Source organism: Mastigoproctus giganteus, chromosome 3 (assembly GCF_048544385.1).
Source record: "Mastigoproctus giganteus isolate SK-2022 chromosome 3, ASM4854438v1, whole genome shotgun sequence".
Lineage (NCBI taxonomy): Eukaryota > Metazoa > Arthropoda > Arachnida > Uropygi > Thelyphonidae > Mastigoproctus > Mastigoproctus giganteus.
Window position 1 is genome coordinate 214,235,096 of NC_143577.1, and position 15,593 is coordinate 214,250,688.

At 38.0% G+C, this 15,593-nt stretch overlaps 5 non-coding genes across 5 annotated transcripts; all 5 read right to left on the bottom strand.

Annotated features, from left to right (window-relative positions):
- Positions 1–2,624: 2,624 nt before the first annotated feature.
- On the bottom strand, positions 2,625–2,697 carry TRNAK-CUU (transfer RNA lysine (anticodon CUU)). Its single transcript has one exon. It is a non-coding gene; the product is annotated as a tRNA-Lys (tRNA).
- A 6,452-nt stretch (positions 2,698–9,149) lies between these two features.
- On the bottom strand, positions 9,150–9,222 carry TRNAT-UGU (transfer RNA threonine (anticodon UGU)). The gene has a single exon. It is a non-coding gene; the product is annotated as a tRNA-Thr (tRNA).
- Positions 9,223–11,162: 1,940 nt separating this feature from the next.
- Positions 11,163–11,244, bottom strand: TRNAS-GCU (transfer RNA serine (anticodon GCU)). Its single transcript has one exon. It is a non-coding gene; the product is annotated as a tRNA-Ser (tRNA).
- Positions 11,245–13,827: 2,583 nt separating this feature from the next.
- On the bottom strand, positions 13,828–13,900 carry TRNAK-CUU (transfer RNA lysine (anticodon CUU)). Its single transcript has one exon. It is a non-coding gene; the product is annotated as a tRNA-Lys (tRNA).
- A 1,353-nt stretch (positions 13,901–15,253) lies between these two features.
- Positions 15,254–15,326, bottom strand: TRNAT-UGU (transfer RNA threonine (anticodon UGU)). Its single transcript has one exon. It is a non-coding gene; the product is annotated as a tRNA-Thr (tRNA).
- Between the last annotated feature and the right edge of the window lie 267 nt (positions 15,327–15,593).

A 15,593-nucleotide genomic window follows, 5' to 3' on the forward strand; every position in this document is an offset into this window, starting at 1 on the left:
TTCTTTCTCCTTACAGAGATTGGCAGAAATCAGCCCAAACACAAAACCTATCATCTGAAATGGGTAACAGAAGAACCAATCAATAAATATCAGAACTTGCAATTTTGAAGGCACTCAACACGCTGCTACTTTTCTGCAAGTATTTCCTGTCATTACCACTACAAGCATTTGCAAATTACTGTTATCATTTACGGTAAAACTCAATGTTTTAACAAAAACTTCACTGTGATGAAAATATTTCTTGGTCTTAGCCAACTTCCCTTTAAGTCTCGTTTGAACAAAATAGTTTTGACGAAAAAGTAAATACATTCAATTAGTTTTAAGTCCACTTATGCATAAAATTGTACTGGTTTTCAAAGAAAATAAAACTTTATTGGAAAATTATGAATGGAAAAGTGTAGTCCATATCGTAAATAACGCGAAGAAAGAAAAGAAAGAAAAAAAAAAAAAATAGACGTTTCAAAGGGTTCCGCTTGAAGGGGAAAAAAAATGGATGTTTTGAAAGATGCGACAAAAGAATTCATTATGTTTAGGCAACAAATTCCAAATTCCAAATTCCATATGGAATCAACAAATTTCATATTGTTGATTGATCGTGCTTTTCTTTCTTTTTTTTTTTTTACCCTGTGGTATTCACAGTTTCAATTGCGCTAAAGTTGATTTTCTTAAAAGATATTGCTTAATGCTCGACTTTCGAACAAAGTGTCAATCATGGCCTGCATGTCTCACGACGTCAGAAAACTTAACATATTTAACCAGGAGACAGGTACTGCAATCAAAATACCATTCCTAATCCCACGTAGTAATTTGTTTTCTATCTTCCGTAGGATATTATTTTTTCGTTGTAGAATTTTAGTAGTTATTTCAGAATATATCAACATTTGACCTTCAAAGTAGGTGACTTCAATCCCACAGCTTTTCCACACCTGAATATTTGGTAACGATTTTTTATGAAAACCAGAAACACAAAAGGTATCAAAAACTTATAGTACTTAGTACCAGCATGGGTTGAAGGAGATGGAGAGGGAGGGGATGCCGGAAACTTTGCTCTGGTGACTAAACATGGGTTTCACCACTTCAAGCCTGCAATAAGCAAAGTGGTGGTATTGCACCGGTTGATGAGAACCATCTACCACCCTGCTCATATCTCTGAAAGATAACGAAAGTCTTCTGTCACATTTGTCTAGAACGTAATCAGGAAAAGACATATTTTCTGTCAGAGCAACAGCAACTAGAGTGCTAATCCCAACACCTACTTCATGAAAAGATAAAACACTTAGTGCAAAAAATATATTGTAACTATTTTCCTATTTATATTTTCACTATTAGTTATTTCTGAGGCGTTTGATCCCTGTATATTTTTGTACCAACCGACAGCCTGTTATTTGGAATTCGGGAAACACGCTAAATACTGCCTAATGAGCACTTGTTTTGAAATGCAAGTGAATTTTAGCAAGGTTTAGCTCGTGAACAGCAAGTTCCGGACAAATTTCCATTAATTTGGTCTACATTTCAGCGTATGTATCTTTTCTTGACAACTGGTGAAAAGACAAGTGTGCGACTGGTGAAAAAAACAGTTGGGAATAAAGAAAAGGTGTCATCTGCAAAAACAACCGTTCCATTTATTAAAATCTCCATATTTTCTTTAGTGGTAAATATGGACACACTTTACTTACAACGCTTATAAGAAAACTTTTCTCCAGTGCAGCTAACAAACCGATTTTGTCTGTCATTATGGTCTCTGTATGGTCTCCAGTTTCACCATACAGAGTGGCGCTGTGATCGGTCTCGTGAGTCCAGCACACGGATAGTTCAAAATGGTGGATGTTACAGATGTACGTATCAAGCAAAGAGTGATGGTTGAATTTCTGACAAAGGAAGAAGTGACGCCTATCGAAATCCATACGCGTCTTAAAAAATGTTTATGGTGACTATACTGCAGATGTGATTACTGTTAGACGTTCGGTAAGACACTTTAAGAGTGGGGAAAGCGAGAGGGTAGGGGTATTCGTGAATCTCGCGACAGTACCCTGAATTTATTGTTTTGCTACTGAATGTGTTCATATCTTAAGATAATTACGATGTATTTTCTTTATCAGTAGTATAATTACATTTGAACATTCTGTTAGTGCACTGAAATACGTATTAAACTTTCGTAATGTTTTGCGTTCACTAAATTTATAATTTTATATAAGAATGTGACGTTTACCTCTTTCCGTTTCAAAGATGCCAATTTTAATTTCCATAACTACAGTTGGGAGATATTGCATCAACCAGAAAACAACTGAACTTGGAACAGAGAAAGAACATACTGCTTGTTTCGATAACCCCCACAACCGTTGAAGATATTGTGATTTAGTTCTCAGCACGTGCTAGTCATTTTAATACTGATTCTTATTAAAAAGGGTGTGGTGACCAATCACGTTGCAGTCTTCTTCTCGGCGTAGTGCCCAATTGTGTTATGACTTTATAGATATTAATTCGAATTTCGTGCACCAAAAGATTTGAAGAGTGTGCTATGCAACAGCAGCCATTGAAAGGCAAGACTGTGTAATGCTAATTACAATCTTCCTTTTCACGACTACTGTCCTGCCTCACAAGTGAATGTAAAAAAAACATCGTACCGCCCAACGTGGGGCTCGAACCCACAACCCCGAGATTAAGAGTCTCGTGCTTTACCGACTGAGCTAGCCGGGCGCTGGAGTGCATTTCCATAACTCCCCTGTTGTCGGAAAACTTAGTTATACTCCTATAATGTTGATGTCCAAGAGGAAGACTGTTCTATTTCTTTACAGGTATCTAAATTCCAGGTTCGTGTGGAAAGTAAATACATTACTGGTGGGTACTCTCCAATGTATTTCTTTTCGATCTCGTGCGAGGAGATCCTTCCGATCTCTTCGCTCATTTCGTAAACCCCGACCAAAATCACGTACAATGTCAATACCTTTCCTTTGCCGATTTTAGCATTAAGTCTCCCACGATGATATTTACTTCATCGTTTTTTAGTGTTACTTGTGATGTCTTTCAACAGAATTCTTCAATAACATCAACCAACCACTCTTATCCGCTGCAGGTGCATAAATTTGTATCACATTAATATTAATGTGATATTTCCATAGTTCCCCAGCTTCATATAAGGTTTTAACGTTCCATGTTCCTATTTTTCCTAACGAAAGTTTTTGCCATCCAGGGATTCTTAGCACCCCTGTCTATTTAAGACACGTCGAGGATTCGGGGCCATCTCTCTCTCTCTCGATGTACTAGCCATGGCGATTGTTCTTGAGAAGTATAGTGCAGTAGTTTCCCCTTGCTTTCTGCACTGCAGTACCTCCATCCGTTGGTTCGACTACACCTGAACTGATCCGAAAACGAGCCGAATTGAAGTCCACTTCTCCGCCTACGTCCCGGTAGGTGATTACTGCTGCCCTCTACCAGATAATTTTATTTTGGAATTTTCTTCTCCCAGTAGGACTTATGGCGGTTCTAACTTGTCATGGTGTCGTTCTAAGACTTGGGAAATTTTCATTCACGTCTTGATAGCGCCATCTTATTGGGTATTCGCAGCTAACTTCCAAATCTCCATATCCGAAGGCCACTCCACTATCCACCACCTGTGGATGCGCCCGGTGCCCTGAGCCCAGGCTGTTGTTGTTGTTGTTTAAGGGTTTTAAGACACAAGGGCATCAATGGCCAAGATGTGTCTTTCCAAGTTTTTAATGTAAATCAAACATTTTTTCAGATTTGTTTATCAAATCTGATTTGCCGAATAAAATTAAATAATTCACCTATATTCGCAGAGCTGTCTAAGATCTGTTGAAGAGTAACTTGATTCTGGTTATTGCATAAACTCTGAAAACAAAGCAATCTGGAATTTCTGAATCGAGGGCATACCAAAAGAATGTGTTTTACTGTAAGTTGAACTTGGCATTGAAAACAGAGTGGGGGATTTTTGTTTGCCAATAGATGAAAATGAGTAAGATGAGTATGGCCAATTCTCAATCTGGCAAGTATTACTTCTTCTCTGCGACTCTCTCTGATGCTTGAGTTCCATATTTCTGGATTAGGTTTTATTTCATGTAGTTTATTGTTGACTTCATTTTTCCATATTTGGGCCCATTCATTTTCACTTTCTCTAATAACGATTTGACTAAAATCAGTGTGTGGTACTAGCTTTGTTCTGTTTGGCAGTTCTGATGCTGACTTAGCTACAATGTCTGCTTTTTCATTGCCTTCTATTCCGCAGTGTCCTGGGATCCAGCAAAGAGTTATTTCAGAGTGTTTCTTTTGACAAAGGTTGATTAAAAACTCAATTTCTTGTAGAAGAGGGTGACGAGAATGTCGTTTACCCTGTATGGCTGAAATAGCACTTAGTGAGTCCGAGTATATTAAAACAGAGAGGGATGACTGTTGACATATTTCACTTAATGCAAGCTGTATAGCATACAGTTCTGCAGATAGAATGCTGCACTCAACTGGAAGGGATTTTGAAATTACATGCGAAGGGAACACGGTTGCTGCACCTACATGTGATTGGGTTTTAGATCCATCTGTATAGATTATTAGTTTTCCAGTGTGTTGCGAAGTATGGTTGGCATGCAACTGTCGGATATTACATAGTGGAATGGTATTTTTTGGGCACTGAGCGAAGTAAAGATCAATGTTTATATGATGTCTATTCCATGGAGGTAAAGGCATATTTGCACTTTCCGCAATTTTATTGAGATCGAGTTTCCACTTTTTTATTAGTTCTTGAAGACGAATTCCAGCAGGTCTGGGTTCATTAGGTTTGGATTCATATAGTGTTGACCATAAAGGTTGGTTGAGATATACCCAACAAGGGTGAGTTGGAAAGCTTCTTATTTTGGCAGCGTATTGGCAGAGTAGGCGTTGTCTTCTAAGATAAAGCGGAGGGTCGTGTGCTTCTATATACAAGCTTTGAACTGGCGAGGTTCTGAAGGCGCCTAGTGCTGATCGAAGGGCACTGTGTTGAATGGTGTTCACGGACCGTAAGATGCTGTTTTTTGCTGATGCATATACTATGGCTCCATAGTCTAATCGTGACCGGATTAGAGAACGATATAAATTCAGCAATGACTGTCTGTCAGCACCCCAAGATGTTGAGGATACTGCACGAAGGATGTTTAGTTTCTGGAGGCACGTAGTTCGTAGATAGGTCACATGTTTACGGAAATTTAATTTGGTGTCTAAATTCAGACCCAATAATCTTATGCAGTCTGTCATCGGTATTTCTCTGCCTTTCAGTTTTAATACAGGTTCCGGATGAAGCGATCGTAATTTACAGAAGTGTATTGCTGCTGTTTTCCCCTCGGTTAATTGATAGCCGTTGCTTTCTGTCCAAGTTTCAATTTTGTTTATTGCTATCTGTAGTTGTCTTTCAATGGTAGCCATATTCGATGATTGACAGGAAATAGCAAGATCATCTGCATACATATAAACTTCTACCGTGGCTGGGATGTCTCTTATAATGCTACTGGTACGTAATGCAAAGAGTGTGGCACTTAAAATCGATCCCTGAGGGACTCCTTCTTCCTGTGTGTGAATTTTGGACAGCTCATTCTGGAATCTTACTTGAAAGGTCCTGAGGTGAAGAAAATTCTGAATGAATCTAGGCAGGTTACCTCTCAGTCCAAGTTTGTATAAGTCTTGGAGAATTCCATATCTCCAGGTTGTATCGAATGCTTTGGTAATATCGAACGTTATCATTACCATGTGCTGTTTCTTAAGAAAAGCATTTCGAATATGAGCTTCAACCTTGATGTGGACATCAGTTGTACACCTGTTACGGCGGAAACCAAATTGATGGCATGATATAGCATTTTGATCTTCAACAATCCAGACAAGTCTCTTATGAACCATCTTTTCTATTATCTTTCCTAAACAGCTTGTCAAAGATATAGGACGATAACTATTGGGGGAGGAAGCATCTTTCCCAGGTTTCGTTATGGCTATTACAACTGACTGATGCCATGTATCAGGATAAACATTCTCCTCAAAGATTCTGTTGTAAAATTTCAGTAGTGAAGATTTCGAGTTTGAGTTGAGGTGTCGAATCATTATGTAGAAAATGCCATCTGGTCCAGCAGAACTATTTCTAGAATTCTGGAGAGCTTCATTAAGTTCATTCATTGTGAACGGAAGGTTATAAGAATGAGATTGTTTTGTAACAAAGTTAATTTTATATTTTTCCATGGACATTTTTTTGCGTCTAAATGAGTCTTCATAAGATTGAGATGATGAAGTGACTGCAAATGTTTCTGCTAAAGCCTCTGCAATATCAGTTGGAGAGGAAATATCTGTTCCTTTCCAGGACAGGATTGGGGCTTTGGTCTGTTGATACTTTCCACTGAGGATACGGATCTTTCTCCAAATTATTCTGGGGTCAGTGTTTCTGGAGATGGTAGAACTGAATCGAATCCACGCATCCTGTTTAGCTTTCCTACGAATTCGGCGTGCTTCAGCTTTCAGCCGTTTATAATTTATAAGATTCTCCATTGTAGCATTTCGGCGAAAAATGTTCCAAGCTTTGTTTTGTTTCCTTTTGGCAAGAAAGCAGTCCCTTGTCCACCAACTATTATACCTTTGTTTTGTAATGTTAACTTTAGGTATTGCACTGTCAGCAGCTCCAAGTAATTCTTCTACTATGTGTCTATTGGCGTTATTAAATGATGCAGTAAGAATCAATTGGTTATCAAACTGCACTGTTTTCGAAAACTTCTCCCAGTTAGCTCGGTGAAAATTCCACGTAATTCTTTGGTTAGATGTATAGTTTGTATCCGTCTGTATTTTGCAAATTATAGGAAAGTGATCACTATTGTGAAGGTCAGTTAATACTTTCCAATCAACACTAGGATACAAGGACGAGGAACATATAGATGGTTATCAAGTAGAGTTTCGATCATCCTCCCTCTACGATCCATGTTCGGGGAACCCCACAAAGGATGATGAGCATTTAGATCACCTAGAAAGCATATAGGTTGGGGTAGTTGATTAAGTAAATTATCAAGTTCTGCAGTGGAACATGGTACGTTTGGTGGAATATAAATGGAGACAAGAGTGAGATTAATCCCAAGGACAATACGAACGGCTATTGCTTCTAGATTAGTGGAAAGCTGAACGGGTTTCGATGGTACATTACTACGAACTAATATTGCTACTCCTCCTCTTGCTGGAGAATCAGAACATCTGTCACGTCTATATAGTGTATACCGTGAGAAGTGTGGGCTATAATTTGATGATAAATAAGTTTCCTGTAGACAAATACATGCAGGATCATGCTGGTGCATTAGGTATTTTAATTCGTCAAGATTGCTTCTTAGTCCTCTACAATTCCATTGAATAATTTTCTGCATTACTTGGGTTTAGGTTAGATGGATTGGTCTGATCGTTTGTTTTTCCCTCGATCCTGTTTATATTTCTCTCGTTTTGAAAACACTGGGCGAGTGATATCCATCTCATCATCAGCATGAAGCATGAGAACAGCATCATCATTGTCTAATTTCTCATCGATTTCCATGGTTCGTTCAGTTGGTTTGTTTTGTGTACGATGAACATCTTTCTCTTTTAATAATGTACCTGAGTTTGGAATGTCTTGTTGTGGCTTGGATGGCTTTGTATTAGTAGAATTTGATGGACTCTTTGTCTTTGTTGCTGTTAGTGTCTCACCCTCCGCAAGGATGGATCTAGCCCATTGAATCAGAGATAATTTAGGAGGAATAGTAATATAAGTCTGTGTAGAAAATTCTTTAGTGTTTTTGACTGCATTGGAGTATGTTTTGGCAGGCATCACATTTAATATCTGTTTACGTGCCTCTTGGTAAGATACATTTTTCTCTACCTTGTACTTCATTATTTTCTTTCCCGTTTTCCATAATTCGCAAGTTGTAGAATATGCGGGGTGAGTACCCTGGCAATTGGGACACTTTGGCGTTGCAGCTGTACATTCAGTTTGGGAATGGTCTGATGAGCCACACAGGGGACAGATTGCTTTACCTTGGCATGCTGTTTGAGAATGGCCATACTTCTGGCATTTAAAGCATCTAAGTGGATTTGGTATATAGGGTCGGATCTTACAGGAAAGGTAGCCAGCTTTTACTGATTCTGGGAGATTCGGACTGCTGAAGGTAAGGATAACATTTCTTGTGGGTGTAAGGACACCATCTTGTTTGGCCATAATTCTCTTAGCTCCGACAACACGTTGTGCTTTAAGTTCTTCGGCAATTTCTTCCTCAGAAACATTAAGGAGGTCCCATTCCGAGATGACTCCCTTTGAGGTGTTTAAAGTTCTGTGAGGGGTTACCGAAATGGGAAGGCCTCCGAAGGCCGTTTGCTTCAGGAGTTGTCCAGAATGACTGGGATTGGAAGTCTCTATAAGAAGATCTCCTGAGCGAAGGCGTTTGACAATTTTGGGAGTACCTGCTACAGCCTCTATGCTTTTCTGCACAAGAAATGGCGATAAGCTACTAAGAGGTTTCGTTGATAACGAGTGTACAATTAGAAAAGCAGGTAGGTCATGTGAAGAATCATCTTTTTTGATTCTTTTTGCTTGAGATGACTCAAGTTCATGCGAGCACGTAGGCTCTACAGTCGGTGATATTAATGGATCCATAATTGCTCCTTTTCGCCCTGAGTATTATATTAATACTCAGACTACCAGCCCCGCCACGTGGAGGCAGGAGCGGTGCCACCAGTGACCAAGCGATATGAGATTAGTGGTTAGTTTGTTAGAGAAATGGGTTATATATATATATAAAAAAGAAAGGCGTATTTCCTTCCTTGATACTAAGCTTAGTTCTTTATTTAGAAAAAGCCAAAATTAAATAACTTGAAATAAAGAAGGGTTTAACAATCTCTACAATCTATCACTTAGAGAAAAGACGCTTTCAAATCACTTTGGAAATATCGCTATGATCACTCGCTTGGCACTCGGGGCCGAGCCCAGGCCTCAGGTGTGTTTCTTCTTCTGTAATTTTTTGAAATGAAGAAACGTTCACTCTTAATATTTATCGTATAACTGAAAATTATTAACTGTTAGTATCTTAAGTATTGAGACAACGAACAGCAATCAGAAGAATAATGGGGAAAAAAAAAAAAAACCCCACAATAATAATTTACAAAAAGAAAAAATTTACAGCCCCGAGTGAGAATTGAACTCACGACCCCTGGTTTACAAGACCAGTGCTCTAACCACTGAGCTATGGAGGCATTGATGTGCTCCTTCTTTCTATCTGATTTCCCCTCAAAAGATATCAAACATTAACCCTTTATCCGTCTCTTCCATATTTATTTAGAAATATTTCTGTTTTGGTATGACTTCTGAGACTGACAACAAAACAGAATAAATAGTTTTAAAATAATAATAATAAGAAGAAAACGGTTGAACAAGTGTAAATTTTGTTGGAAGTTTAATTTTGATTACAAAAAGTGCCATGCGCATGATGTCATGTGCCATAGCTTATGAACCATGCGAGGATGTGTTGTTTATATCCTTATATTCTTTGTCGTTTATTGTTCGTCGCTAGTAGATGAATAAAAAAATGCCCGCCCATCGAATGGGAAAGGGTCGTCTCCCTATATGTACACACAAGAAAACTAAATCAGAGCCGACATGTCCATACCAGACTATATAAAGTTGATAATGAAGGCGCGTGTGTGTGTTTTGGTTTCATTTTGTCGCTGTCCTCCCTCTCAGTACAAAAAAGAATTGCAATGTACGTAGGCACACCGATGGGGGGTAACGCCCCACCCAAGAACAACTTTTTTTCATATATTATATAATTCTACTCTCATGTGTTGATGCTTCTTTTTAAAGCAAAATTGATATCATTAACAGACGTCAACAGTCATGCGTTGTTTGCTTGTTTTATCTTTTTCGCAGGTGTCACATCGAAATTACAAAACTTTAACACAACAACAACAACAACAACAAAAAACAATAAATTACTTCCTCTTTCTTTAGCGTTATAAATGTTTGATAAAGGATAGCCACTTATGATGCCATCATAGGCGAGGTTTGGCGAAATGTAAGGTCTGCTATCCCTTTTAATGTTGTAAGGAACTAGGTGGAATTGGGTATTCTTTTGCTCCAGCTTTGTTTCTAGGTTCTGTCGCATTTTGTGATTATGTTGTTGAGAAGTTGTTAAAAACATATGCTACAACTTCATTGCACAGAAGACTACTACGAACTGAGTGTGGTTCGAATTCCTTAGGTTTTTAAATCGTTTTTCAAATAAAGTTCAAAAGCCTTGAGAACAGCAATCAGAAACATGAATAGAGTGATGGAACAAAAAATAAACACGGATGGTTCCAGCGAGGATTGAATTCATGCCGCTTCATTTAGAATGACCAGTGTTCCTACCACTCAGCTATAGCGGTACTCATGCGTGAGTAGTTCCAGTTTTCCCTCATTGGCCTGTTAAACCTTGTCTGCCTTGTGCATAGAGAATTGTGTATGATTTGAGAGATTGATAGCAGTGAATCTAGAGTCAGAAAAACAGATTGAATAGATTGAAAAAAAAAAGGAAACAGAAAAGTTGGTTGAACAACTCTGATTTTGTCAAAGTTTAATTTTGATTAAAAAGCATGCCATACCACATGACTTTATAGGAAGCAAAGCTTATAAATAATGCGAGGACGTATTGTTTTATATTTTTCAAATAAAATCAGTCTTTCCTTTAATTATAGTCAGGTGGTATTAGTGAAACCCTCTCACCTCTAAAACTGATAAAAAAAGGACGTTTTTCCCCTTTCATTGAAGACACAAACAAAATAAAATAGTAATCATAATCGTAATAAAAAAGAACTTATTGGTGCATACGTCGTCACAATAGCGAGAGAATTAAATACAATCGCTTTCGTGAACTATTTAACGCAACACCTTAAAAAGTCCGAGACATCTCTCTATGTGAAATCCATATAATGACATCATTCAGATGATAGAAAGTGGCTTACGCTATTTACTTATTCGTCACCCTGACTAAAGAATAAGACGCAGATGTCATGTTTCGACTTCAATGAAGAATTTTGTCCCCGTTTCAATTTAATGGCTTAGACCTATCTGGTATAATCCTTATTAGGGAATCAGATTCTGGAAAAAATCATAGTTCAGTACCAATGCTTTTTAATGGGAAGCATAAAAACAAAAACGACGAGGATGGGATTCGAACCCATGCGGGTATAACCCAATGGATTAGCAATCCATCGCCTTAACCACTCGGCCACCTCGTCTCCGATTCTTTCGTTTCTTTCTCCCTACGGAAATTGGTAGAAATCAGCCCAAACACAAAACCTATCATCTGAAACAGGTAACAGAAGAACCAATCAATAAATATCAGAACTTGCAATTTTGAAGGCACTCAACACGCTGCTACTTTTCTGCAAGTATTTCCTGTCATTACCACTACAAGCATTTGCAAATTACTGTTATCATTTACGGTAAAACTCGATGTTTTAACAAAAACTTCACTGTGATGAAAATATTTCTTGGTATTAGCCAACTTCCCTTTAAGTCTCGTTTGAACAAAATAGTTTTGACGAAAAAGTAAATACATTCAATTAGTTTTAAGTCCACTTATGCATAAAATTGTACTGGTTTTCAAAGAAAATAAAACTTTATTGGAAAATTATGAATGGAAAAGTGTAGTCCATATCGTAAATAACGCGAAGAAAGAAAAGAAAGAAAAAAAAAAAAAAAAATAGACGTTTCAAAGGGTTCCGCTTGAAGGGGAAAAAAAATGGATGTTTTGAAAGATGCGACAAAAGAATTCATTATGTTTAGGCAACAAATTCCAAATTCCATATGGAATCAACAAAATCCATATTGTTGATTGATCGTGCTTTTTTTCTTTTCTTTTTTTACCCTGTGGGTATTCACAGTTTCAATTGCGCTAAAGTTGATTTTCTTAAAAGATATTGCTTAATGCTCGACTTTCGAACAAAGTGTCAATCATGGCCTGCATGTCTCACGACGTCAGAAAACTTAACATATTTAACCAGGAGACAGGTACTGCAATCAAAATACCATTCCTAATCCCACGTAGTAATTTGTTTTCTATCTTCCGTAGGACATTATTTTTTCGTTGTAGAATTTTAGTAGTTATTTCAGGATATATCAACATTTGACCTTCAAAGTAGGTGACTTCAATCCCACAGCTTTTCCACACCTGAATATTTGGTAACGATTTTTTATGAAAACCAGAAACACAAAAGGAATCAAAACTTATAGTACTTAGTACCAGCATGGGTTGAAGGAGATGGAGAGGGAGGGGATGCCGGAAACTTTGCTCTGGTGACTAAACATGGGTTTCACCACTTCAAGCCTGCAATAAGCAAAGTGGTGGTATTTCACCGGTTGATGAGAACCATCTACCACCCTGCTCATATCTCTGAAAGATAACGAAAGTCTTCTGTCACATTTGTCTAGAACGTAATCAGGAAAAGACATATCTTCTGTCAGAGCAACAGCAACTAGAGTGCTAATCCCAACACCTACTTCATGAAAAGATAAAACACTTAGTGCAAAAAATATATTGTAACTATTTTCCTATTTATATTTTCACTATTAGTTATTTCTGAGGCGTTTGATCCCTGTATATTTTTGTACCAACCGATAGCCTGTTATTTGGAATTCGGGAAACACGCTAAATACTGCCTAATGAGCACTTCTTTTGAAATCCAAATGAATTTTAGCAAGGTTTAGCTCATGAACAGCAAGTTCTGGACAAATTTCCATTAATTTGGTCTACATTTCAGCGTATGTATCTTTTCCTGACAACTGGTGAAAAGACAAGTGTGCAACTGGTGAAAAAAAAAGTTGGGAATAAAGAAAAGGTGTCATCTGCAAAAACAACCGTTCCATTTATTAAAATCTCCATATTTTCTTTAGTAGTAAATATGGACACACTTTACTTACAACGCTTATAAGAAAACTTTTCTCCAGTGCAGCTAACAAACCGATTTTGTCTGTCATTATGGTCTCTGTATGGTCTCCAGTTTCACCATACAGAGTGGCGCTGTGATCGGTCTCGTGAGTACAGCACGCGGATAGTTCAAAATGGTGGATGTTACAGATGTACGTATCAAGCAAAGAGTGATGGTTGAATTTCTGACAAAGGAAGAAGTGACGCCTATCGAAATCCATACGCGTCTTAAAAAATGTTTATGGTGACAATACTGCAGATGGAATTACAGTTAGACGTTCGGTAAGACACTTTAAGAGTGGGGAAAGCGAGAGTGTAGGGGTATTCGTGAATCTCGCGGCAGTACCCGGAATTTATTGTTTTGCTACTGAATGTGTTCATATCTTACGATAATTACGATGTATTTTCTTTATCAGTAGTATAATTACATTTGAACATTCTGTTAGTGCACTGAAATACGTATTAAACTTTCGTAATGTTTTGCGTTCACTAAATTTATAATTTTATTTAAGAATGTGACATTTACCTCTTTCCGTTTCGAAGATGCCAATTTTAATTTCCATAACTACAGTTGGGAGATATTGCGTCAACCAGAAAACAACTGAACTTCGAACAGAGAAAGAAAATACTGCTTGTTTCGGTAACCCCCACAACCGTTGAAGATATTGTGATTTAGTTCTCAGCACGTGCTAGTCATTTTAATACTGATTGTTATTAAAAAGGGTGTGGTGACCAATCGTGCATCGTAATTCGAATTTCGTGCACCAAAAGATTTGAAGAGTGTGCTATGCAACAGCAGCCATTGAAAGGCAAGACTGTGTAATGCTAATTACAATCTTCCTTTTCACGACTACTGTCCTGCCTCACAAGTGAATGTTAAAAAACATTCTACCGCCCAACGTGGGGCTCGAACCCACGACCCCGAGATTAAGAGTCTCGTGCTCTACCGACTGAGCTAGCCGGGCGCTGGAGTGGACTTTCAGAACTCCCCTGTTGTCGGAAAACTTAGTTATACTCCTATAATGTTGATGTCCAAGAGGAAGACTGTTCTATTTCTTTACAAGTATATAAATTCCAGGTTCGTGTGGAAAGTAAATACATTATTGGTGGGTACTCTCCAAGGTATTTCTTTTCGATCTCGTCCGAGGAGATACTTTCGATCTCTTCGCTCATTTCGTAAACCCCGACCAAAATCACCTACAATGTCAATACCTTTCCTTTGCCGATTTTAGCATTAAATCTCCCACGATGATATTTACTTCATTGTTTTTTAGTGTTACTTGTGATGTCTTTCAACAGAATTCTTCAATAACATCAACCACTCTTATCCGCTGCAGGTGCATAAATTTGTATCACATTAATATTAATTGGTTATCCTGCAGTTGTAACACAAGGATGCGATCCTAGTATGGAATAAAATTGGCTACTGATTTCTACAGTGAATCGTGGATCCAAAATGGTATGGGAATCATAATTCCCACACCATTTTGGTGGGTATTGTCTCCTGTCCCAGAATAGTATAAGACAGTACTGTCAGAATGGCAAATTCCTGAATTAGTCCATCTGGTCTCACTTAAATCGAGAATTTCTACTCCACGACGTTTTATTCCCATAGTTCCCCAGCTTCATATAAGGTTCCATGTTCCTATTTTTCCTAACGAAAGTTTTTGCCATCCAGGGATTCTTAGCACCCCTGTCTGTTTAAGACACGTCGAGGATTCGGGGCCATCTCTCTCTCTCGATGTACTAGCCATGGCGATTGTTCTTGAGAAGTATAGTGCAGTAGTTTCCCCTTGCTTTCTGCACTGCAGTACCTCCATTCGTTGATTCGACTACACCTGAACTAATCCGAAAACGAGCCGAGTTGAAGTTCACTTCTCCGCCTACGTCCCGGTAGGTGATTACTGCTGCCCTCTACCAGATAATTTTATTTTGGAATTTTCTTCTCCCAGTAGGACTTATGGCGGTTCTAACTTGTTATGGTTGTAAGACTTGGGAACTTTTCATTCACGTCTTGATAGCGCCATCTTATTGGGTATTCGCAGCTAACTTCCAAATCTCCATATCCGAAGGTCATTCCACTATCCACCACCTGTGGATGCGCCCGGTGCCCTGAGCCCAGGCCTCAGGTGTGTTTCTTCTTTAATTTTTTGAAATGAAGAAACGTTCACTCTTAATATTTATCGTATAACTGAAAATTATTAACTGTTAGTATCTTAAGTATTGAGACAACGAACAGCAATCAGAAGAAAAATGGGGGGAAAAAAAAAAAAAAAAAACCACAATAATAATAAAAGCAAAGAAAGAAAAAAATTTACAGCCCTTAGTGAGAATTGAACTCACGACCCCTGGTTTACAAGACCAGTGCTCTAACCACTGAGCTATAGAGGCGTTGATGTGCTCCTTCTTTCTATCTGATTTCTCCTCAAAAGATATCAGACATTAACCCTTCATCCGTCTCTTCCATATTTACGGTTTTTAAAAATATTTCTGTTTTGGTATGACTTCTGAGACTGACAACAAAACAGAATAAATAGTTCTAAAATAATAATAATAAGAAGAAAACGGTTGAACAAGTGTAAATTTTGTTGGAAGTTTAATTTTGATTACAAAAAGTGCCATGCGCATGATGTCATGTGACATAGCTTATAAACCATG